Source organism: Tachysurus vachellii, chromosome 19, assembly GCF_030014155.1.
Source record: "Tachysurus vachellii isolate PV-2020 chromosome 19, HZAU_Pvac_v1, whole genome shotgun sequence".
Lineage (NCBI taxonomy): Eukaryota > Metazoa > Chordata > Actinopteri > Siluriformes > Bagridae > Tachysurus > Tachysurus vachellii.
This window is the reverse complement of record NC_083478.1, coordinates 15393752-15416616: the sequence shown is the minus strand read 5'-3', so window position 1 is coordinate 15416616 and position 22865 is coordinate 15393752. Positions and strand designations below refer to the sequence as shown.

The 22865-nt window shown below is 41.0% G+C and overlaps 1 long non-coding RNA gene across 3 annotated transcripts in view; it reads right to left on the bottom strand.

Moving 5' to 3' along the window:
• Positions 1–22865, bottom strand: part of LOC132862161 (uncharacterized) — a 37441-nt gene that overhangs the window by 2115 nt on the left and 12461 nt on the right. For all 3 annotated transcript variants that reach the window (XR_009649996.1, XR_009649997.1, XR_009649998.1), the window contains exons 2-3: positions 3951–4382; positions 3298–3386 (exon numbers count right to left, since the gene is read on the bottom strand). This is a non-coding gene — a long non-coding RNA (uncharacterized LOC132862161). The remainder of the gene's footprint in view (positions 1–3297; positions 3387–3950; positions 4383–22865) is intronic.

Below are 22865 nucleotides of genomic sequence, written 5' to 3'. Positions count from 1 at the left end.
AAATTAACAAATCCCAAAACAAATTAACAAATCCCAAAACACATTAACAAATCCGAAAACAAATTAACAAGTCAGACAACCCGGAAGAGGTTGGCATAGTTTGTGAATGGAAACTTACCATCATCGGACGAGACACCTTTCATTCACCTGTATATCTTTAATGACAGGTGTCTTGTCCAATGATCGGTAAGTTTCCATTCACAAACTATACCAACCTCTTCCTGGTTGTCTGAATCGGTGCACGAAACACATTAACAAATCAGAAAACACATTAACAAATCAGAAAACACATTAACAAATCAGAAAACACAACGACATTTCAGACAACCCAGAAGCGGTTGGTATAGTTTGTGATTGGACAAGACACCTGTCACTCAAGGTATACATGAAGTTCAACAGTCTGCCGCAGGGGAAAGTTGGAATGGATGGATGGAATGGATTACTGTGGACGAATTCTGTTATTTTCTTATATTTAAACGGACAACTTTACACATTACACATAAGATTCCATACCTGTATATCTTGAGTGACAGGTGTCTTGTCCAATGATCGGTAAGTTTCTATTCAAAAACGATACCTACCATTTCCGGGTTGTCTGACTTGTCGTTGTGTTTTCGGATTTGTTAATGTGTATTCTGATTTGATAATGTGTTTTCGGATTTGTTACTGTGTTTTCGGATTTGTTAATTTGTTTTCGGATTTGTTAGTGTTTTCGGATTTGTTAATTTGTTTTCAGATTTGTTAATGTGTTTTCGGATTTGTTAATGTGTTTTCGGATTTGTTAATGTGTTTTCGGATTTGTTAATGTGTTTTCGGATTTGTTAATGTGTTTTGCACTTCTCGGCCACCGTACCTCTGTATGTCCAACTGGATAAGAACAATGGTTAAACACTGTAACTGATTTGGAACACCTGATGCTGAATGATGGGTGAAAGTGGCCTAAACTGTCAGAAAACGAGGGTGTCCTAATGGATAAAATTCAGACCCAAACGTGAGGACAGGTTTGGGTCTATTAAAATACAAAACATAACACACAACTGGAAAAACACTGGGAAAGAACTAAGGGAAGGATAAGAACCCGAAACTCAAGACTACCAAACAGAGACCATGAAGACAAAAACAATGATAAGGATGCCGGAATAAAAAGTGCAGGTGCAGGTGTGCTGAGGCGGGAAGGAGTTAGACAAGGGCCGGGCAGACACGTGAACACAAAACATAAATGAAAACACATGGTATAAGTAAAAAGTCTGGGCATGATCCTGACATGAACAGTGATTAATTTAAGATTCTATGAACATTTAAATTTTACATTTGAAGTGGAGAAGCAATAGTGAGCAATGAGGGAAGGAGGTGGTATGCTATGATAATTTTGCAGATGTTACTGTGCTTTTCTTAATAGTTACAAATAAGAAAAACACATGTACTAGTCCTACAGAAAATATTACCCAGAGGCCAGGCTGGATACCACTGGTGGACTGTTCTCTCATAACCTTTTATTTGTTTGCCTGAACTAGACTAGCCTGAAGAGAACAACCTTTAGGAGCCTGACAGGAGGGTAGATACCCTGCTAAACAAAAGGGTCTTTCTATATGGAAGCATGGGGATCATGGATCGCTTGCCCAAAGGTATTCAGTGAGCATCAGGATGTCAAAGATAACAAACAGGGAGCAAGCCTCTTTGTCTGCCTCTGCATGTACAGTTTCAGCTGGGAGAGACCTTTAATAAGACACCATGACACAAGTGAGCTCAAATGGACCACAAAATATTATGCAATTTTTGGCTGTTTTGATCTCCATTCCCTTAGAAAAAGTAATACATTTAGCAGGAATACCATACAACAGAACTGTGTAATACAACTGCTAAAAATATGTAAAGAATATATAAAGCACTGCAAACTTTGTGAACTGATGCTCTTAACAAAAGATCTATACTATTTCCATTCTCTCTGCTGCATTCTGCCTCACCTATATAGTTTTGGAGAATATTAAACAAAAATAAATCAGTCTAAAAACAGAAATTGATTTTTAAAAAAAAGAGCTTCATCATGATCAATTTCACAAATTACCTGGGTTACTGAACAGTCTCATTGTTATATATTTTATAAAGATATATGTTTTGCAATAAACACACACACACACACACACACACACACACACACACACACACACACACAAACACACACTTAATGCCAGATGGCATCTTACAAGCAGGTGACATTTATTGTCTTAGGAACCTACTCCCATGGAGGTCTCCTGTGTGCTGAGTAGGTACAAAACAGAAAATTATAGAGGAAAATCTATGATCATGATATTATCAGATTACAGTGAAATGGTCTGAATGAGAAAAGAATGAGGGAATATTTGCTGAGAAAAATGTTAATTAATGTGACAATTAAATCTGAATTAAATACTGATCGATTAATTATTATTATTATCAAACTGTTTTATTTATTATTTGACTAATATCAAACTGTTTACATGCTGTTTTGCACACTGTTTTTGTTCTTTGCACATGCTGTCTTGCACATTTCAGTAAATTGCTGTTTTGCACAATTCATTACGATACCTCATATAAATTTGTTCATTCCAGTATGTTTGCACATGTAGGGCTTTCTAGTATACAGTTGTTAAAGAGTGACCCCCATCATCAAGAAGAGGATGTCTTACCTTTGGATATTGCCACTGGTGTGTTTATCTTAATCGATTTTAAATTCTGATATAATAAAGCAGTAAAATCAGTGCTATACAGGTAAATGTAAATTGTATTTAGTGGAATTGGAATTTGTGAGGGATATTAACATGACTTGAATGTAAGTAACACCAGGTAGGCTACTGTTGTTGTGTGAGTCTGTGTGTGTATAGGTTGGGAGGACATGATATAGGCTGTTTGTAAGGTCATGCTCAGAAACAGGTAAGGGTGTGTGTTTGTGTGTGTGTGTGTGTGTGTGTGTGTGTGTGTGTGTGTGTGTGTGTGTTTGTGTTGTTAGAAAGATCCATTAACCTAGTGTCACAGCAGCTGTAATCAGCGTCCACCCTGACTGCCTGCCAACAGCCTATTATCTGCACCATGTCATATTAATCTGAACGGAAATAAAAGTGCCCAGGCTGTCTCATCACCATGACAGACAGCAGAGAGAGGTGGAGAGACCCAGTGAGGTCTTGTAGAATATTAACACAAAATCACCCACCTCCTTTCTGACTTAAGAACTGCAACAACAACTTTTGGCAATGAAAAACATTCTCAACTATTGTAAACTTTAAATAAAGTCTGTCAACAAAAAAATAAGAAAGTGCTCACCTTCTGGGTTACGTTGCAAGCTCACTGCTAAAGCTAAGATCACAGCTGAGAAACACCAAAAGCCAGATCTCAGTAGCCTTGCATGAAATCTACAATAAATTACAATTTGATAACATTATAATTTTCTCAGATTAAGCGACTAAGTGATTGAATACAGTTATCAGGTACAATTATTGAAAAGCTAAATAATTGCAAATTGTGTAAATGGCAGGCAATCAAAATAACTCAAAAAAACAGCCATTAATGGATAAACCCCTGTCCACAAAAGTGAGTACACCGGTAAGTGAAAATGTCCAAATTGGGACCAAAGAGTCAATATTTTGTGTGGCCACCATTATTTTTCAGCACTGCCTTAACCCATTAAGCATGGAGATCACCAGAGCATCACAGGTTGCAACTAGAGTCCTCTTCCACTCCTCCATGACGACATCATGGAGCTGGTGGATGTCAGAGACCTTGCGCTCCTCCACCTCCAACCCACAGATGCTCAATAGGGTTTAGGTCTGGAGACATGCTTAGCCAGGCCATCATCTTTACCCTCAGCTTCTTTTGCATGGCAGTGGCTGTCTTGAAGGTGTGTTTGGAGCCGTTATCATGTTGGAATACTGCCCAGTGGCCCAGACTCTGAACGTAGGAGATCATGCGAGCCTTACCTTTAGCCGCAGTAGAATGGACATAGCGGACGATGGAGTCTCCGATGATCACCGTGTCGTGTTCAGTCTTGCAGAGGGGGGTGAAGCAGTTCTGGGTGGGGATCTCGAAGACCGGTGGCGGTGGAGAAGGAGAGGTCCTCGACCGGGGCCCGGCTCACATCTTCCTCTGCTGCTGCACTGGAGTGAACAACACCTGGGCCAGCTGCTTCCTGGGTGTGCTGGGCCTGGACAGAGAAATACATGGAGTAGAGGTGGAGGACATACTCATTTTGCGTCTGGAATTTACCTGAGACAGGTGAGCGACCGACCGGGGATATTTCAGCATGGATTTACGCTCTCACTGCTGGGCCTGCTTCACTTGTGGGTCGCGGAACTGCTTCTCCACGGCCTCCAGCTCCAGTTCCACTGAGTGCAACTCAAACATATCCTCACCTGCACTCAAAGGCAGACACACAAGCGACATTCGTGTCATAGGCCAAGTACAACAAAGATAATTGGTGTGAGAAGGTGTAGGGACTTAGCGGTAACCAGGCTAGCAGACTAGTGATGCAAGCGGGCTAACCAGCTAGAAGTGGACGCCCAGGAAAACAAATAAAATGTTAGCTATTTCAAAAAGTATTTCGAACGAGTATTTTTCTTGTGAGATGCTATTTCTATTGCTGGTATGTTCACCCTTTGTAAAAGTTGAGTTAGAGTATAAACTTAAAGATAATCCAAAATTGGTCATCTGTCAGTGGTTTTAATGTTATGTGTATGGTCTCAGGAATCTGTTTTCATTTACCTTCAGTCATATTATTAATTGGAATTCCTGATTTCACACTTGTTAAATGTTTTAAGTTAAATGGTTATTACTGTACGTAACACAATCAAAAAGGCATATTTCACACACACACTCAATGATGTATATAAACAACACATGTGTGCATGTGTTCATGAAAAATCTGAAATAAATATTTAATATATTTTATTTTATGGCTGTGTCTGCTTGTAGAGTTGAGTAAAGAGTACATAATTAATTCCTAAGGAATCAAAATACTCAGTCAAGCAAAAACATGTGACCGGCACGAAAACTGGCAGTTCTTGAGACTGGTTTTTGGACCTAATATTTCTCCTAACATTTATTTGAGAGATTATTCTATGGAGAGACCTTCTGTTTCTTTCAGTGCAGCAAGCATAGAGACACTTTCAAAACTTCCTCCACAAGGAAGTTGTATGTCTTAAAATGCCGGCTCTTGTGGTATAAACAGTGCCCAAAAATTCTTGGGTACAGTGCTGGAGTTCCTCTAAGAGTGCCTTGGAGCAGTGTTATCCCCTGCTACTTAAGGTATTTAGGTCTGATTTTTCTGCTAACCATATCCCCTTTGTTTGAGCTTCTGATTTCTCCCTTTTGTGCAACATCAGATGCCTTTTGAGCTCTTAGAGTCAGCCTCAGAAAAGTTCTTTACTCTAAAAGAGGATCTTCAACTAGCAAAGCTTCATTCAAAAGAGTTGGATATCTGCAGGCCCTGTCAGTAGGCTCCTCCTACTTAGACTTTGCTTCTGTAGTGCTCAAATTTATTCTGAACCTAAGACTGGACTACATTTAGGAAGAGTCTTCTGTGACCAGTCAGCCACTATGTCATCTGACCCCATGTTGGCCAATAGAATTGGTGTTATTCCACACATGCTTCAGACAGTTGTCTTGTGGAGCCGTCCCCATAGCATCAAGCCATGATGCAGCGTCTCATTACCTTAAGATATATTAACAACACACAAGATGTATTTTTAATCAATAATAGGATGGCAGAGTTAATTGCTTCTGTTTTGTTTATATAGTTTTAATAGCTTTAATAGATTACTGTGCAGAAAGCACGTGACTGCCCTCTGTTCAGGTGATTTTCAGTAGACTGTTTCCTTGGTATCTTCAATGCAGTCCATATTTTGTTATTTAGTTAAATTTACTATTTAAAATATTGATTATGGAAGTAGGGCTATAAATCGTTGTGTGTGTAAAGTGTTTTTTCCAACTGTGTGCTTTCCCACACTTCTCTCACTGTTTGAATGGTTAAACTGGATTCCACTCAATGATTAAGCCTTGTGAATTTCATTCATCCATTTATTTGGCATAGCATTAATCTATGTAGCATTAATGTAGGTGAAAAACCTTTAAAGACAAACATACAGTGTAAATTACCAACAAACCCAATAAAATGCATAAATTAGCAGGTTTAACATGACTTGATTTTAACTTTACACAAAACATTCAATACCTTAAGCTAATAAACCATTTAAACCATGAATATTTCGCCAGACCTAGGAGTTGGTAAATATCTCACATTTGTATAGCTTAATTTACTGGACTCTAACTACATGCTTTTAATCATATTTATCAATTAGTTGCTATTTTAATAATTAAACAATCCATATTTAATTATATAGTTAGATCACTTAAAACTTTTACACACTAATTTATATCACATGAATTTTAAGCAATATTTTTTATAGTATTAAAGTATTTAAATGATCCGAATCATGAATTACCAAATTAAACAAGGTAAGCTTAAATCAAATTCAAATAAATCAAATTTAGATAAATAATTAACAAACCCTAATTGTTAAACAAAATATAAACATATACAAACCATATTAACCCACTACACAAACACCTTATGAATGGAAGATACGCTACTCAAACCAAAAGCGCGCTCTACATTGCATCATTGAATACTACATTCATTCATTCATTCATTCATTCTGGTAGCAACTACTACTATAGCATGCATCACAACGCACAGAGTTCTTTAGCCAGCAAAGCTTCAGCTTACCGGCTGTCACTTCAGAGTTCTTTGAGTACCCGCTCCCGCACAGTGTTATAATCAAGCTCTAATACTCCTTTTTTGTTAAAGCGCTGCTCTTTGCCGTGGCGTAAATTCCCAGTGCAGAACAATAAAAGCAAAAACACGCTTCCTTATCCAGCCAAGGCACACGCAACAGATTGTGGATTAGTTTCACCTGGTTCTAATGAGGGAAGGCGGGGCGACGGGCGGTTTGCCGCAACACCTCCCACTCGATCTTTCATAGTCCCCTTGGAAGATCGCAGAGCTTAGCAACCATGCCGTTTTATAGCCTTTACTCTTTTCTCATCTGCTCCTCAATTGGGAGAAGAACAACAAGCCATCTCACATCTCTATGCAGCACTGTACTTTGACAGACCCTCTTCACTTCACAGGATGCAGACTCTTTAACCGCTGAATTCTGAACAGGAATACAGTGACTCTGAGACACCTGAACATTTACATCTCTTACGATGCCCCTTGGATCAGAGTTTACACTAATGACTCTTCCGAGCTTAAACTGCCCTCTTAGCGCATTTTGATCGCATAGCCACACAATGTCTCCAACAGCAATGTTGCTCTCTGCTGTGTGCCACTTGTTCCTCACAAACAGGTTTGGACCAGCAAGTTGATTCCAGGATCTCCAAAACAAGTTGACTTGGGTTTGTATTTCTTGCAGCCTTTTATAGGGGTAGCTGGCAAAGTCAAATGTCTTGTAATCCCCTGTCTGTGTGGCTCGACCAAGCAGTAGTGAATTTGGCGTGACATATTGTATGCAGCCTTCTTGGCTCTGAACTCTTGCATCAATAGGACATTCGTTTGCAAGATTTGCTGCTAGTTGAAGTGCTGTTAAGAACTCACTGAAAGTAAGGTTCGACCCTTTCTCGAGACTTTGAAGAGCTCTCTTTATAACACGCACGGCAGCTTCCGCAGCTCCATTTCGGTGTGGTGAATCGGCTGGATGCACTTTCCAGGCAAACTGTGTTCCATTTTTAACTGCATACTCCTCTAAGGTTGCTTTATCTTGACTTTCCAGAAAAGCATACAGATCTTTCAGTACAGGTTTTGCACCAATGAAATTGGTTCCTGGGTCTGACCAGACCTTTCGGGGGTGACCTCTAACTGCCGTAAACCTCTGGTATGCCAATAGGAAGCTCTCTGTAGAAAGAGTATTAGCCAGCTCTACATGAATGACTACTTGCCATAGCAAAGGACAATTCCCCAAACTTTCATTGACACTCTTCTCTTGACATCGTCCTTTACTTGGTAGGGTCCGAACAGATCAATGGCGGTGAACTCAAATGGTGCAGCAGGTCTCGTTCTCTCTTCAGGTAGTTTACCCATTACTTGTTGACATACTTGGGCCCTTGCTTTTTTGCAAAAGATGCATCGATCAACGACTTTTTGAGCAACTCTTCTTCCTCTCAAAACCCATGCTTTCCTTCTCATCCTCAACAAGGTGCCCGCCACTCCATCATGTGCCTCGCCATGAGCTTCACAAGCCAACAAGGTTGCGATCCAGGCATCAAAGGGCAAGAGAGGAACAGTTTTGAAGTCTTCATGAAATACTTGAACTCTGCCACCACACACCAAAAGTCCAGTTGCCATGTCTCTGTAGACAACCAGTCGATCTATTGTGGTGCTTGAGAAGTTCACATCTCTTTGTACTGCTAAGCAGAGGTCCCTGAATGCATCGTCTCTTTCCTTGAGAGTGATAATACCAGCTGATGATACCGCCTCCCACTTTAGTTTGTCCATAGTCTTGACTTGAAGGAACTTCTTTGCAGCTCTCCAGACCAATGCCACCGTCTTAATCAGCCGCGTTAAGCTGCTGAATCTTTTCACATCAATTAGCTCTTGAACTACTGTTCCACCAGGTGGTCTACTCGGCTCCGTCTGGATTAAACTTTGATTTTCTTCCGGCTCTTGTTTCTTCAACTGAGCTCTGGTAAGTGCAGCGACGAAAGCTTTCTTCTGGATCTTAGCAATATTTCCTCTGGCTGCAGCAGCAACATCTTCAGCGGATTTAATTGGCCACTCTCTCACTGATAGACTAAGAAACTTTGGACCTGACTGCCACTCAGAGTCTTCATCCAAATCTTTTGGGCCAGCTCCTCTCGTGATGATGTCTGCAATATTTACTTGCCCTGGAATCCACCACCAATCCTGGATGCTGGTGCTGCTTTGAATCTCCCCAATTCGATTGGCAAAGAAGGTTTGGTAACCATAACTTTCACGCTGCACTGCTCCCAAGACGGTCTGACTGTCAACAAGATGATACCACTTTTCAACTGGGACCCTGCAATGTCTTTGGAAGTATTTCTTTATTCGGGCAGCAAAGACAGCTCCACACACCTCTGCTTTTACAGCATCGCCCTTATGGTCGAGGGGGGTCAGTTTGGCCTTAGATTCAACAAGCCTCACAGTTATACCTTGACTGCAACTCCAACGCAGATACAACACTGCTCCATATGCCTGTTCACTGCCATCAGAGAAAGTGACACCAATAGGTTCAATGGCAGTGTCTAGAGGTGTCAGGGATCTGATGAACTTTACTTTTCCCAGCTCCACATACTCTTCCAGAAGCTTAATTGCATCCTCCCGGAGCCCCTCCGACAAAGCTGCATCCCAGGTATTCTTAATTTGGCTGTAGTTAACTTTGGCCTCTTGAAAGGCTCTTCGCACTAGAATTGCACCTTTTTGCTTTGCAGGAGTCACCAGACCTAGCGGATCATACAGCCCTGAGACTTGACTCAGTAGTTCTCTTCTGGTGAGTGGATTGGGTGTTTGTGATCTCACCTGCCCTTTTAATAAATCTTGGCCAAGTCTCATTTTCCTCCTCTTCTTTGAGAAATTCACGGCGATCATGATGTTTAGCTTGTCATCTTCTACCGTGTATCCAAGGCCAAGGGCTTTATTATCATCTTCTGTAAGCTGATTTGGTAAGAACCTAGTCTTTGGCTCAGTATTCTTGTCTCTGGACTCTTTCCTCCCACTTTGATTGGAGTAGACCCAAGGCTTTATGTGGAATCCACCAGTTTTTAGGATCTGCTCAACATTCGATGTAATGACCTTCAGTTGATCCAAGCTGTTGTGTCAGAATGTCATCAACATAAGCATCTTCTTGCAGCACACGTCGCTCTTCCTTAAGGTGATTGAATATGGGTAGATTTGCGGTCTCTCGCATGGCCAGTTGAGCAATACAGCCTGCTGGTTTGTCTCCAATATTTACCCTTGTTATGGCATATTCTTCAATTTCATCTTCTCCAGAGTCATGCCAGAGGAATCTGTGCAGATGGACTTCTCGGTCTTCCAGCCAGACAGAGTTATACATTTTCCTTATGTCACCCAAGGCAGCAAAGACTCCCGCTCGAAATCTCAACAGGACAGCACGAATGGGGTTGAGCACATCAGGACCTTTGAGCAGCAGGTCATTCAAGCTCAAACCTCTAAACTTTTGGCTGCTGTTCCAGACTAGCCTTACTGGGGTTGTAACGGAGTGAGGATTTGGAGCGATAAGGTGGCTGATATACCACACTGGCCCAGTCCAGCTCTTAACCATCTCATTTGACAACTTCACTGCGGCTTTGCGATGGACCATATCGTGCACTTGCGCTGTGTAGGCAACTTTCCATTCTGGTTCTTTTGCCAGCTGTTTTTCTGTCCTGAGGAATGTTGCTTCGACAGCCCTTCTGTTGTTTGGCAGGGAAGCTGGATCCTCTGTCCATGGGTATTTAGCATGCCAGTGTGGTTCCTCACAGTGCTCATCTCCATTTACATATGTTAAGCCATTTTTCACCATTTCCACTTCTCTTTCTTTAGCGAGCGTCATTTCTTTGCCCCCTGGCTGGCAGTTTCCACATCGACAGCCTCCACACTTGGGCTCACAGGCGGCTCCGATACTGTCCCACTTCCGGAAATCTCGCTTGATGGCTGCAGTGCTTGATTGAGCAGCAGGATACACAGGAGACTGACAAGTAGCTGGACTTTTACAGTTAAACTCTTCGTACTTGACTGCCGCAGTCCTCATTGAACGTGCAAAATGAGTTTTTGACATATGTGCAGTTACAGCAAGCTCTTCAAAAAGGTCAGGGTGACTACCTCCAATAGTTTTCCCCAGAGGACCATCCCAGAGGACAAGATCTCCAACTGTACGAATCTTCTGGGGCACCAGCTGTCCTTCCTTGTGGCTTATAAGGAGTTGGATTTCTTGGGGTCTTACTAGTTCATGCAGTGGAATGTCAGGGAATATTCTTTGCAGCTTCTTGGCTGTCACATGCTGATGGATCACTGCAATACTGTCGAGTCCATAACACACTAACTGGTGTGACTTAAGAGTACCTCTGGGGGTGCTAACTCTGATCTTCAGCAGGTACCGCTTGGTTCGAACCGAAACCTTCATCCCACCAACTTCATGGACCACCAGGGTGATGTCTTCTTTATGGGTGATGTAATTTGTATCTGAGGCCAGGTCAATCAAGGTTCCAACTTTTTGTCCGGCATTGGCCGTTACTTGCAATAGCATCATGATGACTGGAAATTCATGCAAACCACTTTCTGCTAGTAGCCCCTGCTCACTTGCCACAGAGTTAAAGGTCCTGGATGCTGAATTGCAAAATGCATCTCAACACTGCTGAGCCAATTCAGGTGCTAGCTTGGATAGGAACTCCTCCTGAGACTCTGTGCACTTTCCACCTCCCACTGAGCCAGACTTTGTTCTTCTCTGGGGATTACTTTTGGTTTCGGCATATGGACACAGGTAATAATGGTGCTCAGGGATTTGCTGGAATTTGCATCCCACATTTCTGCACAGGTAGGTGGTTTTGCAGTATGCACCACCATCATGGATTTCCAGACACCTGCTGCATGCTCTGAGCCTCCTTACCACATCCTTTCTCTCTGAAGGTTTCAGGGTCTTAAATTTCTTGCAGAAATACAGCTTCTTTTTGTGTTTGCTGTCTCCACAGACGATACAACCTGCTGAGTCACTACTCGCTTTGGTGGCTCTTGATCTGGCAGGCCTCGGGTCAGGCCTGGCCTCCTTCCTGCTCGGTTCATCTTCTCTTAACTGCTCCAGCTGCTCATATATTGTCTCCTGTTCTTTAAGGAATTCAAGGAGCTTGTCGAAACGAGTGTGTGGTGCAACAGCATTTTTCTCACCAGCAATATAAACCAGCCATTCCTTCTTCAGTGACTCCGGGAGTTTGCTCTCTATGGATTTTGTCACCAAGGGATTCTTCATGGCACCGGTGTCTCCAAGCTCATTTAGGTCATACAGGGCCTTTTCAATCGTTTGAATCAGCTCCACTATTTTCCTGGCTTGGTGACCTCTTACTGGTGGCATTGCTTGCAGCTCTTCCACAATTTCGAGGGCAATAGCAGCTCTATTCCCAAAACGGTTCTCCAGGACACGGAATATTTCTTCTGCTGTATTATAAGCTGTCAGTCGGAACTCTCTTGCCACTTTATCATCAAGACTATCCGGCAGCTGAAATTTCTTCAGTTCCTTTGACCCGGTTGGTTCACCTTGCCTCTGCAGAGCTTCCCACTCCTTCCTCCAGCGATGAAAATCACGTTTGTTTCTAGCAAACTTGGGAAGGGAGGTAGGTTTCAACTTGATGGCAGGCCTTGGAGAACTGTGGGCTGTAGCTGCTTCTCTCTCAGAATCCTGCTTGAATCTTGCTTGGATAAATTCAGACTTTCTGGAAACCAGCTTGGGGAAACAAACCTCAAGCTCCCTCAGACGGCTGATAAAGTATTTTTGCTCAGCAGAAGGGGCCCAGCGATTCCACCGGATATGCGCTTCTCTTGCAGCTTTAACCAATCCTCCCAGATGGCTCAGCATGAAGTCATATAATTCCAGGTTTGCACAAGGTTGAATAGAAAAGACCCGGTCACATTCCGCCTCTGCCACTTGGAAAGCCAGGGACATTTGGGGGTTCCCAAAACTGGCCAGAGAGTATTCATGATTAAATCTTTGCTCTCCTTCAGTTTCTTATCACATTCTCTTGCAGTCTTCTCTACATCAGCCTTTTGCAAACCTGGAATTATTTTTGCAACCGATTGTGGATTAGTTTCACCTGGTTCTAATGAGGGAAGGCGGGGCGATGGGCGGTTTGCCGCAACAGTGTGAAATGGAAAAGCTGCCCTGATGAGGATTTACATCCTGTTAGCCCTAACATTTCCACCCACTACTTTTTTGGACAGTATCTTTGTATCATTCTGGTAAGACAGAAGTTTATTTTGTGTATGTTTATGTATGTAATAAGCTAGCGTTTATTTTCACACATACAAGCACAATACAATTAACGTTTTTTGCATAGCCTTGAGGTTGGATTCACCCCAATAGGTTAATGGTCTTGCCCTAGGGCCCAATTTGCACATTTGCCAGTGCCAGGATTTGAACTGCTAACCTTCTTATCAGTTCTTCAGACCCTTGTACTGAACAGGTGAAATATTGAACTGACATTCAAGTGAGGTATCAGGAATTTTAATAAGGATGGCTCAAGACAGAGTGCTAAGAAACAGTCAACTCTCTATTATTTACTCAAAATTACAGAGTTATAAAGGTGTAAGAAAAGAAAACCTAGTGCTATGGGACTACTTAAAGGTGGTTTGCACTGATTTCAGACAAAATAATAGACATTTTTTATAAGGTTGGATTTTTGTACAAGATTTCCTGTGTCTCTATCCAGTGCTGAAGCATGCACTTGTTATTTGTTCAAAACAAAGCCATTGTCAATACACTTACTGGCTTTACTCAGAATAAATCTTGACTTCATCTTGTAATATACATTGCCTAATGAACAGGCCACTCCATTTGTGATTTATTTAGTTGTGATCAAGTGAGAGAGAGAGAAACCATTAGACAAGAAGAATAAAGCATGAACCTAATCTTTCCAAAAACGGTCAGTCAGGCAAGATTGATCAGCTAATTTGTAAGCAAGCACAGCAGAGAATAAGAAATTATTCATGTGTACTTGTCTGAGCATGGTACAAACATCCATAGTGAAGTACTTCTTTTGTAATTACCAATGAGAAATGAAGAGGCATGGGAAAGCTTCATCACTCCAGCTGAATTAGGACAGAGCAACAGCAAAATAAACACTAGATATTGAGCACAGCCTCATTTCTAAAACCATCTTCTCCATATGAATAATTCAAAGGTATGATTAAGTATACAGTTCGCCCTTCGACAACGACACTTAGCTAAACAGGTGTCATTAACCTTGCTGTGCTTTTAATGTAATGCCCAACTGTGTAAAGGTCTATGAGTCAGTCTAATAATTCCTCTTTCTGGAGGCATATCACTGTTAGGAAATTATAACAAGACATATTGTATAATATGATATATCAGGAAATAAGATAGAAAAACTGCTAGATAAAATTATAAACTTGATAAAATAAAAATGGTAGTGAGGACACACTATTAACATACAGCAGTTTATGATTTGTGATATCATACAGTAACATACCAATTTTGAAATAAATGGCACTTTTAATCTAGCCATTATTCCTTGGAATGTTGTCACAGGGTTGGAGCTGGATACAAATGACAATGGTTCAGTTATATAAGCAACTACTGTTCTATTTCTTTGTCATGAGTGGTAAGTGTAGCTCCCAGGTTTAAGAATGTATAACCTTCTCGGCTGATGATTCCATCACCATTGGACACTGTAAGATGTAGCACACCACTATAGTTCAGTGAGAATTAACATAAGAGCAAGAAAAACACAACAAAAGAATAACAAAAAAATAAATAAATAAATAAACAAATGCTGAAATATGCCTATGTGAAAACTACGTACAAATATCTAAACCTTTCAGTTATTTAAACATCACAAAAATGACAACATTTTTTATCACAAAGAAAACAAATCAAAACAACAAAATAATAACAGATAACAAGAAGTCTGATTATATATTGTTCTCCATTTAAAGCATGATCTCATGAGCTTGTACAGTTCCTTGCCAGACCACCAGAGGATGGGCTAGCAGGTGTTTTCACTCTTATTATAGTTTCTTGCTTGTCTTGTTTGCCTTGTTTTTGTAAGTCATTGTTGTTCATATCAATGTTAATGTTGTTGCTGTTTTGTTATGTCCAGGTTGTGTTTTGTTTATTATCTAGGGTTTTTATGTCATAGACATGTTTAGGTTTTGTTATGTTAAATGCAAGTTTTGTTTCTCAATTCATTAATAAAACGGTGTACACATAGGAATCCTGCATTTGGGTCTGTTTTACCGTTAATAGTAAGAACTATTAAAAAATATGACAAACCCTGAGGAATGAACAGAGCCTAATATTAATAGCTTTTCCAGCTCTGTGACACCACTTTTGTACTCTTGAACATCTTGAGTGCATGCCCAATGCACTATTGCACAACTCTACTAGATTGGTTGCTCACCCCTGAGGAGTTTTAATGCAAGGTCCTCCAGCCTCATGCTGTTTTGATAATTAGACTGTCAAGCTGTTATGTAGGTGGAGCAAATCCTGGATTTAAGAAAAAAAAAAGAAATTTTTTTTTAAAAAACTTCAGGGCCAGATCTGATTCCATCTTACTGTTGTGCACCATTACTTCATACACACCCGCATATGGAACCACACTGCTTCTTAGACAATAAGGGAAGTACCTAACAAAATAATCACCTAATAATATTTTATTACATTTATTTTTGATTTGTTACATTCCACAAAAATATCATGCTCCTTGGTGACCATCAGGTCCAATTCGTGTGTACATTTTGCAATTCGTGTGTACATAACATGTCCAAAGAGAGGTCACAGGGTGAAGCACTAAATTGAGAGTCCTGCATTTGCAAGGCAAACTTGAAAAAGCATCCTTGTTCTGGGTTGATGGGAATATGGAAAGAGGCATCATGTCAGACAGGCAGTTACCACGTACTGAGTGTAATGAAGAGCACATTTATGAAGTGGTGCTCACCCTTTTTGCAGTCAAGCAAAAAGCTCCAAACAGCATCACAAAGACACTACTTTCTTTAAGCTTATGACATATCTGTATCTGTGTACCGGAAAATTGTATTCTTTTAGGAATCTATGGAGATCCAAGCTTGCCAAAACTACTGAAATTATTTACATATTGTTTTTGCATGATTTCTATGATTTTTAAATACCAATAGAACACAGTTTGTTAGAAATCAACTGATTAATGATTAATACTACTAGTACTATTATTTAAGATCTTTAAATCAGAATCAGAGTTAATTAATACAATCTATAATCTAATTAAATTTTCCAGTTTTGGTGGCTTGTTCATAGTTGTTTTTGTCTTGCTTCTTATGCAACAGTTATTTCTATATCTCCAGATCATCTTGCAAGTCAGGAGGCAGACCACATACAGAGGACACACAAACTAGGGCAGATGACATTTAGAAAACAGTGACAGTGGTATATATTTATTATTAATATATAACCTACTGCATAATTTAGGATAACAAATACTGTCCTTAAACTAAATTGTTTATGGTAATGCTTTTGCATGTGTACAAACATATACCACAGCTTCTATGAATAAATTAAGCTTATGGGTTGACATGCTGAGAATGGCAACCATTGCAAAATGTAGGGATTAAAAAAAATCACCTACAAAAATCAAAAAAAAAAAATCACCTACAATCACCTACCTGTCTGCAAAATGTAGCAGAATTTTAGGCTGTTTGCCTGTGGTGAGAACCCAAAGCATTCGCACAACTACACCTGCTATAAATTCCTTCTGATTAACATATTAATAAACAGCACAGTACATTCTATTATTTAATTACTGGAAAAAAATAACAGACTGAAATAGAGGTCAGAATCAGTGATGACCTACACAAATGCAAGTTCTGTACAAATAAAAAATATGCATGCATCCAGACACTCCTCTTATCACTACACTGGTACCACACCTTAAAGGACATACTGTCCTTAATTTATGAAGGTTAATAATTTAAAAAACAGTTATATTGGGTGAGAGAAATTGCAATGTAAAGCATTTGGGGAAGGGGAGATGTCAGGGCAGTAATGGACCATCCTTGCTCCTGGCCTTGATATAGCCTGGAGATTCAACATGGTGACACTGACATTAACCAGCCTCTGTGGCAGCAAGAGGGATGACTCATTGCTTATTAACAAGTTATTGTCAAAGTAATTAGAGAAATATGCTTTAGATCAAGGCTTTGAAGACTGTACCAGTGCGTTATTAATAACAACCAATAATTTTTGTCCTTTAAGCCACAAGAAACAGGTTACAAAATAAGACATGAAATCCAGAACACAAGACAAAACACAAAACCTACGTTACACCCTGACCAGCAACCTTAATCAATGAGCCACCACTGCCCCACAACATACAATAAAAGTTACCATATTGGAAGTTGTTTAGTATTTAATTAAGAAACAGTAGCTAATGTGGCAGCCAACGTCTGGAAGAACCGTCATAAGCTCCAAGATATTTGGAAAATGTATCAGACAATCATAAGACTGCACAGCAATGCACTTGGGAGAAATAATATAGTCAATACTGATTTGATATACACTGCTCAAAAAAGTAAAGGGAACACTTAAGCAACACATCCTAGATCTGAATGAATGAAATAGTCTTATTAAATACTTTGTTCTTTGTTCTTTAGGTTGTGCTGACAACAAAATCACACAAAAATTATCAACGAATATCAAATTTATTAAACCATGGAGGTCTGGATTTGGAGTCACACTCAAAACTGAAGTGGAAAAACACACTACAGGCTGATCCAACTTTGATGTAATGTCCTTAAAAAAGTCAAAATGAGGCTCAGTAGTGTGTGTGGCCTCCACGTACCTGTATTACCTCCCTACAACACCTGGGCATGCTCCTGATGAGGTGGCGGATGGTCTCCTGAGGGATCTCCTCCCAGACCTGGACTAAAGCATCTGCCAACTCCTGGACAGTCTGTGGTGCAACGTGGCGTTGGTGGATGGAGTCAGACATGATGTCCTAGATGTGCTCAATTGGATTCAGGTCTGGTGAACGGCCAGGCCAGTCCATAGCATCAATGCCTTTGTCTTGCAGGAACTGCTGACACACTCCAGCCACATGAGGTCTAGCATTGTCTTTCATTAGGAGGAACCCAGGGCCAACCGCACTGGCATATGGTCTCACAAGGGGTCTGAGGATCTCATCACGGTACCTAATGGCAGTCAGGCTACCTCTGGCGAGCACATGAAGGGCTGTGCATCCCTCCAAAGAAATGCCACCCCACAACATTACTGACCCACTGCCAAACCGGTCATGCTGGAGGATGTCGCAGGCAGCAGAACGTTCTCCACCGCATTTCCAGACTCTGTCATGTCTGTTACATGTGCTCAGTGTGAACCTGCTTTCATCTGTGAAGAGCACAGGGCGCCAATGGCGAATTTGCCAATCTTGGTGTTCTCTGGCAAATGCCAAACATCCTGCCCGGTGTTGGGCTGTAAGCACATAGCTCCATACTCTGAACACTACGCTGACAGACACAGCAAACCTTCTTGCCACAGCTCACATTGATGTGCCATCCTGGATGAGCTGCACTACCTGAGCCACTTGTGTGGGTTGTAGACACCGTCTCATTCTACCACTAGAGTGAAAGCACTGCCAGCATTCAAAAGTGACCAAACTTGGTCGCCAGGTCACCACCTGCAGAACCACTCCATTATTGGGGGTGTCTTGCTATGCACAACAGCATGTGAAATTAGTTGTCAATCAGTGTTGATTCCTAAGTGGGCAGTTTGATTTCACAGAAGTGTAATTGACTTGGTGTTACATTGTGCTGTTTAAATGTTCCCTTTATTTTATTGAGCAGTGTATATATACATTTCAAGTGCTAGGCAGGGAGATGTATGTTGCCATCTAAGCATTTTAAGAGATGCGTGCATCCGTGCCCCCGCTATGTCATGCATTGTTTGTTTGGGAGAGGAGCATGCCCGCTCAGTTACCGAGGGAGCCGGCTTTGCGAGGGATTCTCTCTGCGCAAGCTCCATACCCACTTGGATGTATTTACCAGACAAGCGCCTGCACCTCGTGGTTCCACTGCAGGTTGAGTTAATGGAAGCGACGCAAGAGACTCTTCTTTCCCTCTCCCCTGACTTTGTTTGCTCGGTTTCGATTTAGGACTTTCTGCGTCGGGCTCTGAGGAGGCTTTCCTCCTCTGATCTGCCGCTTCAATCAGTGGCATTCGAGCAGCTCCTCAAGGGTCTAAATTGAGATTAGATTGGCCTGAAGAGTAAGTTATTGTCTGATTTAAGCTAGGCGACCACTTTCTGACTTCAGGCCGCAGGTGGCTGCCATTTTTCCCAGACCTCCATGGCAAGGTCTTGGGACAATCCTTGTCTGACTTTTCAGCTATTATAGGGCTTGATATTTATGGGTATGGGGAGTGTAGAGATGCTTGCAGCTATTTCTCTCATCTACTGTATTTTCTCATCACCCACATGGAGGAAGCCTACGTTTCTATCCAAGCTTTGTAGAGCTTCTTCAGCTCTTGTGAGTAAGGCCTATTTGGCATCAGGCCAAACAGGTGCGGCATTCCACACCATGGCAGTTTTGCAGGCCTACCAGGCTGACCTGCTGAAAGGGCTTGATGGTGGTAAGGGATTGGACCCTCAGGCGGTAGTTGAGCTCTGCCGAGCCATGGATCTCGCACTCTGTGCCACAAAGCAGACAGCCCACTTCATAGGTTGTCCAATGGTTGCACTGGTTGCCATGAAGTGGCACTTGTGGCTCAACCTAACGGAAATTAAAGACAAGAGAGCGAGAGGGGACCTTATGTCCATCATCACAACACATTATGTCTGGCTACACTCTCTCCTACTACCACTTTGCAGTCGCTAATCTCCCTCAGATTTACATAGAATGTAGCCAGAGTACTACTACCTCCTCTCTTATATGTAACTCTAATAATATCTATTAATATCTCTTCTGGAAATAAGTGTTAACTACAGCCATTTCCATCCAAGTCCACCACCATCTGTTTTTCTAGGTTCCTTTCTTTAACACCAACCTGCCCATCACCTCCTCATCAACTCTGTTCCCCTCACCAAAATGCTCATTGAAGTCTGCTCCAATCACTACTCTCTCTCATCTGGAAATAGTTTTTATCACCTCATCTATATCACTTCAGAATCTCTCCTTATTTTCTAACTCTTCTAACTCTCACCTAACTCATAACCACTGATGACGTTGAACATCACCCCTTCTGCCTTTCCTCTTCTTTCTCTGTCTATGAACCATTCTCCCTCCTCTCCTTCCTTGACCAAAAGAAGTAAAAAAATTCTGCCTTCACCCTGTAGGTCAAAAATGCCATTTGTGGCCGTTGTTAACCCAGGCCACGACTGATCCTGTATGGAATTCCCACTGACGATTAGCATATTTAAATTTGGCATGTTTTACACTGGATGCCCTTACTGATGCACCCCTCTCTCTTTTTTTTTTTGTCTTGGGACTGGCACAAAAGTCATTGGCTTGCAACCCCTGTGGCTACATTCCTTGCAGCATAGTGTTCAATAATAATAATAATAATAATAATAATAATAATAATAATAATAATAATAATAATAATATAAAAACTCAAACTGTAATTTTGTTTGCTTATTGTTCAATATTAAATTATTTATTTATTATATTTTCTGCCAACTGTAAAAATTAATTAATATTCCATATTATTCCGAACATTTTTGATTTTGAGGAAGTGATAAGAAAGGATTAAGCCTAAATAAGTGTCAATCAGAATAAACATTTGATTTTAAAAATATGCCCAGTATGAGAAAATAACAATGACATGCATAAGGACACTGGAAAGATAACAGAGTTGACACCTTGTCACTTACAGCAACTGGCCTGCTTTCTCTGCTGAGAGACTAACAAGAACTGAACAGCACCTGTGGCCCCTAAAGCAGCATGGAGAAGCAAATCTTAGGTGTCACTTTGGTGGAGGAATGAATAAGATATATATTATATGCATGCATACATATATAAATGAAGTAGCAGCACAATCGAACAGATATTTTAACCCTTATGTCTAGTATTGATCTAGTGTTTTGTTAATAATGGCACACTGAAATATGTATAGTTTATTCATCAATTTATGCTTTCTTTTTAATATGTTAATTGATATGTGCTATGAATGCTACTCAATTGAACCTTTTAATTTGTGTCACTAGCAGTTGGAAGCACTACATGATACATAGTAAATCCCCCACAACTATAAAATATCAATTTGTTTAAAAAATATCCTACATTGGATACAAACTATGTTATTGTACTGTGAAAGCCATAAATCTATATGAAAGTGCGGGGGACTTTCATTTTTCATGTTGAGAGGTGTGGAGACATAGATTTAACAAAACCATATAGGAAATTCCATATAGGCAACAGCAATCAATAGATGAGCATTATTCTGTATAAGGCATCTAAAAAGAACAGACTGCCTATACTAAATTCACCACACCCATTTACATTCACAGCATTCTGCAAATGCCTTTATCCAAAACAACTCACATTTATCTTATTTATACAACTGAGCAGTTGAGGGTTAGGAGTCTTGCTCAAAGGCCCAACAGTTGCACCTTGGTGGCCCTCGGATTCCAACTTCGAAGTAGACCAGAAGTGAACAGTAACTATGTGTCAGCCATGCAGGGATAAAAACAGACCAAATGCAGGATAGCTAAAATAAACTGAATTTATTAACTAGAAAACACAAAACAGGGACAAAGACATGACAACCAAAGACATGACCATGCATGACATGAGACGAGGATTCCGCGCCGCCATCGGCAACGCGGCGCAGTTAAATACACTAGACAATTAATAATAGAGAACAGGTGCGCAGTGGCGGGGAGGAGTAAACAAGGGCGGGGCAGACACGTGAACACAGAACATAAACAAAAGCAGATGGCCAAAGTCCGGGCTGGATCCTGACACTCTGGACAAATTGCTAATTAAAACACCATACCATAGGCAGTTACTCATATGTGCATACTGTAAACATTGATAAATTAATCAAATTGCAATGTAAACATGAATATAACAACATCAAGATATCTGCCATTTTCTTAAAAAGATTAAGAAAAACCTTTTCCCGTCGCAAATGACTTGGTAAATGGAATGTTGTCTCTTACAAGATCATTATGGATTTCATGCCTGGAAAAAGATAGACTTCATTTTCTGTATTACTGTGTATGCTGATTTATTGGGTAAGATCAATGCTTCAGTATATTTTATTGGTAATCTACTAACAAAATGTATAACTGACTTCTCAGACACAAGCAGACAACATGTCAAGAGTTTAGAGACTGCGGCATCTTTATTTTCACATTGGCATAGTTCATAAACAAAGTTTTGGACACTGCCAATCGGCTGGACAGGCTCTCCTAGTTTTGTCCCAACAGGAATACAGCTCTGAGCAGTAAGGCTCATGGTGATGATGTGCATGTATACATCAACACGGTATGGCGCAAGAACTCGGTTGTTTCTAATTATTTCTCATTTCTCATTATTTCTGTGACTGTGACTGTTACTGTTTTGTGACTGTTAGATGCAGGCTATTTTATTTACCGCAGGAATTCACCACTGTTTTCATTGTCGGAGTGTACATTCCCCTGGCCAGCAGAAGCCAACTCTGATCTTCAGGACTGTTTTGAATGCACTGACTGGAACATGTTTAGGGAGGCTGCAACCAACCCCCCCCCCCGGCCTTGTCTTTTCTTCCCCGCCTCTGCACACCTGTCCCTCATGTCTGTTAATTATTTGTATTATTTAATTGAGCCGCGTTGCCTTGTGCAGCGCGGAATCCTCTGTTGTCTTTGTCCTGTTTCGTGGGTTTTTTTAGTTAATAAATCTCTGTTTTTGTTTAGCTGTCCTGCATTTGGGTCCGTTTTTACCCCGTGTTCGTGACAGAAGGATTCCGCCAGACCAGGACCCAGCAGGACAGCTGCAGCCTGGACCGGCCGATATTGGGAGCATTTTTCTCATTGGATTTTTTTTTTCCCTGGACTTCGCGGTTTTGGTGACATCGGTCCGCATTTTTCCGGTGAGGGACGCCGCTCCGCTTCTGCTTTCTCCGCGGGGGGCGCCGCCTCACTTCCTGTGTG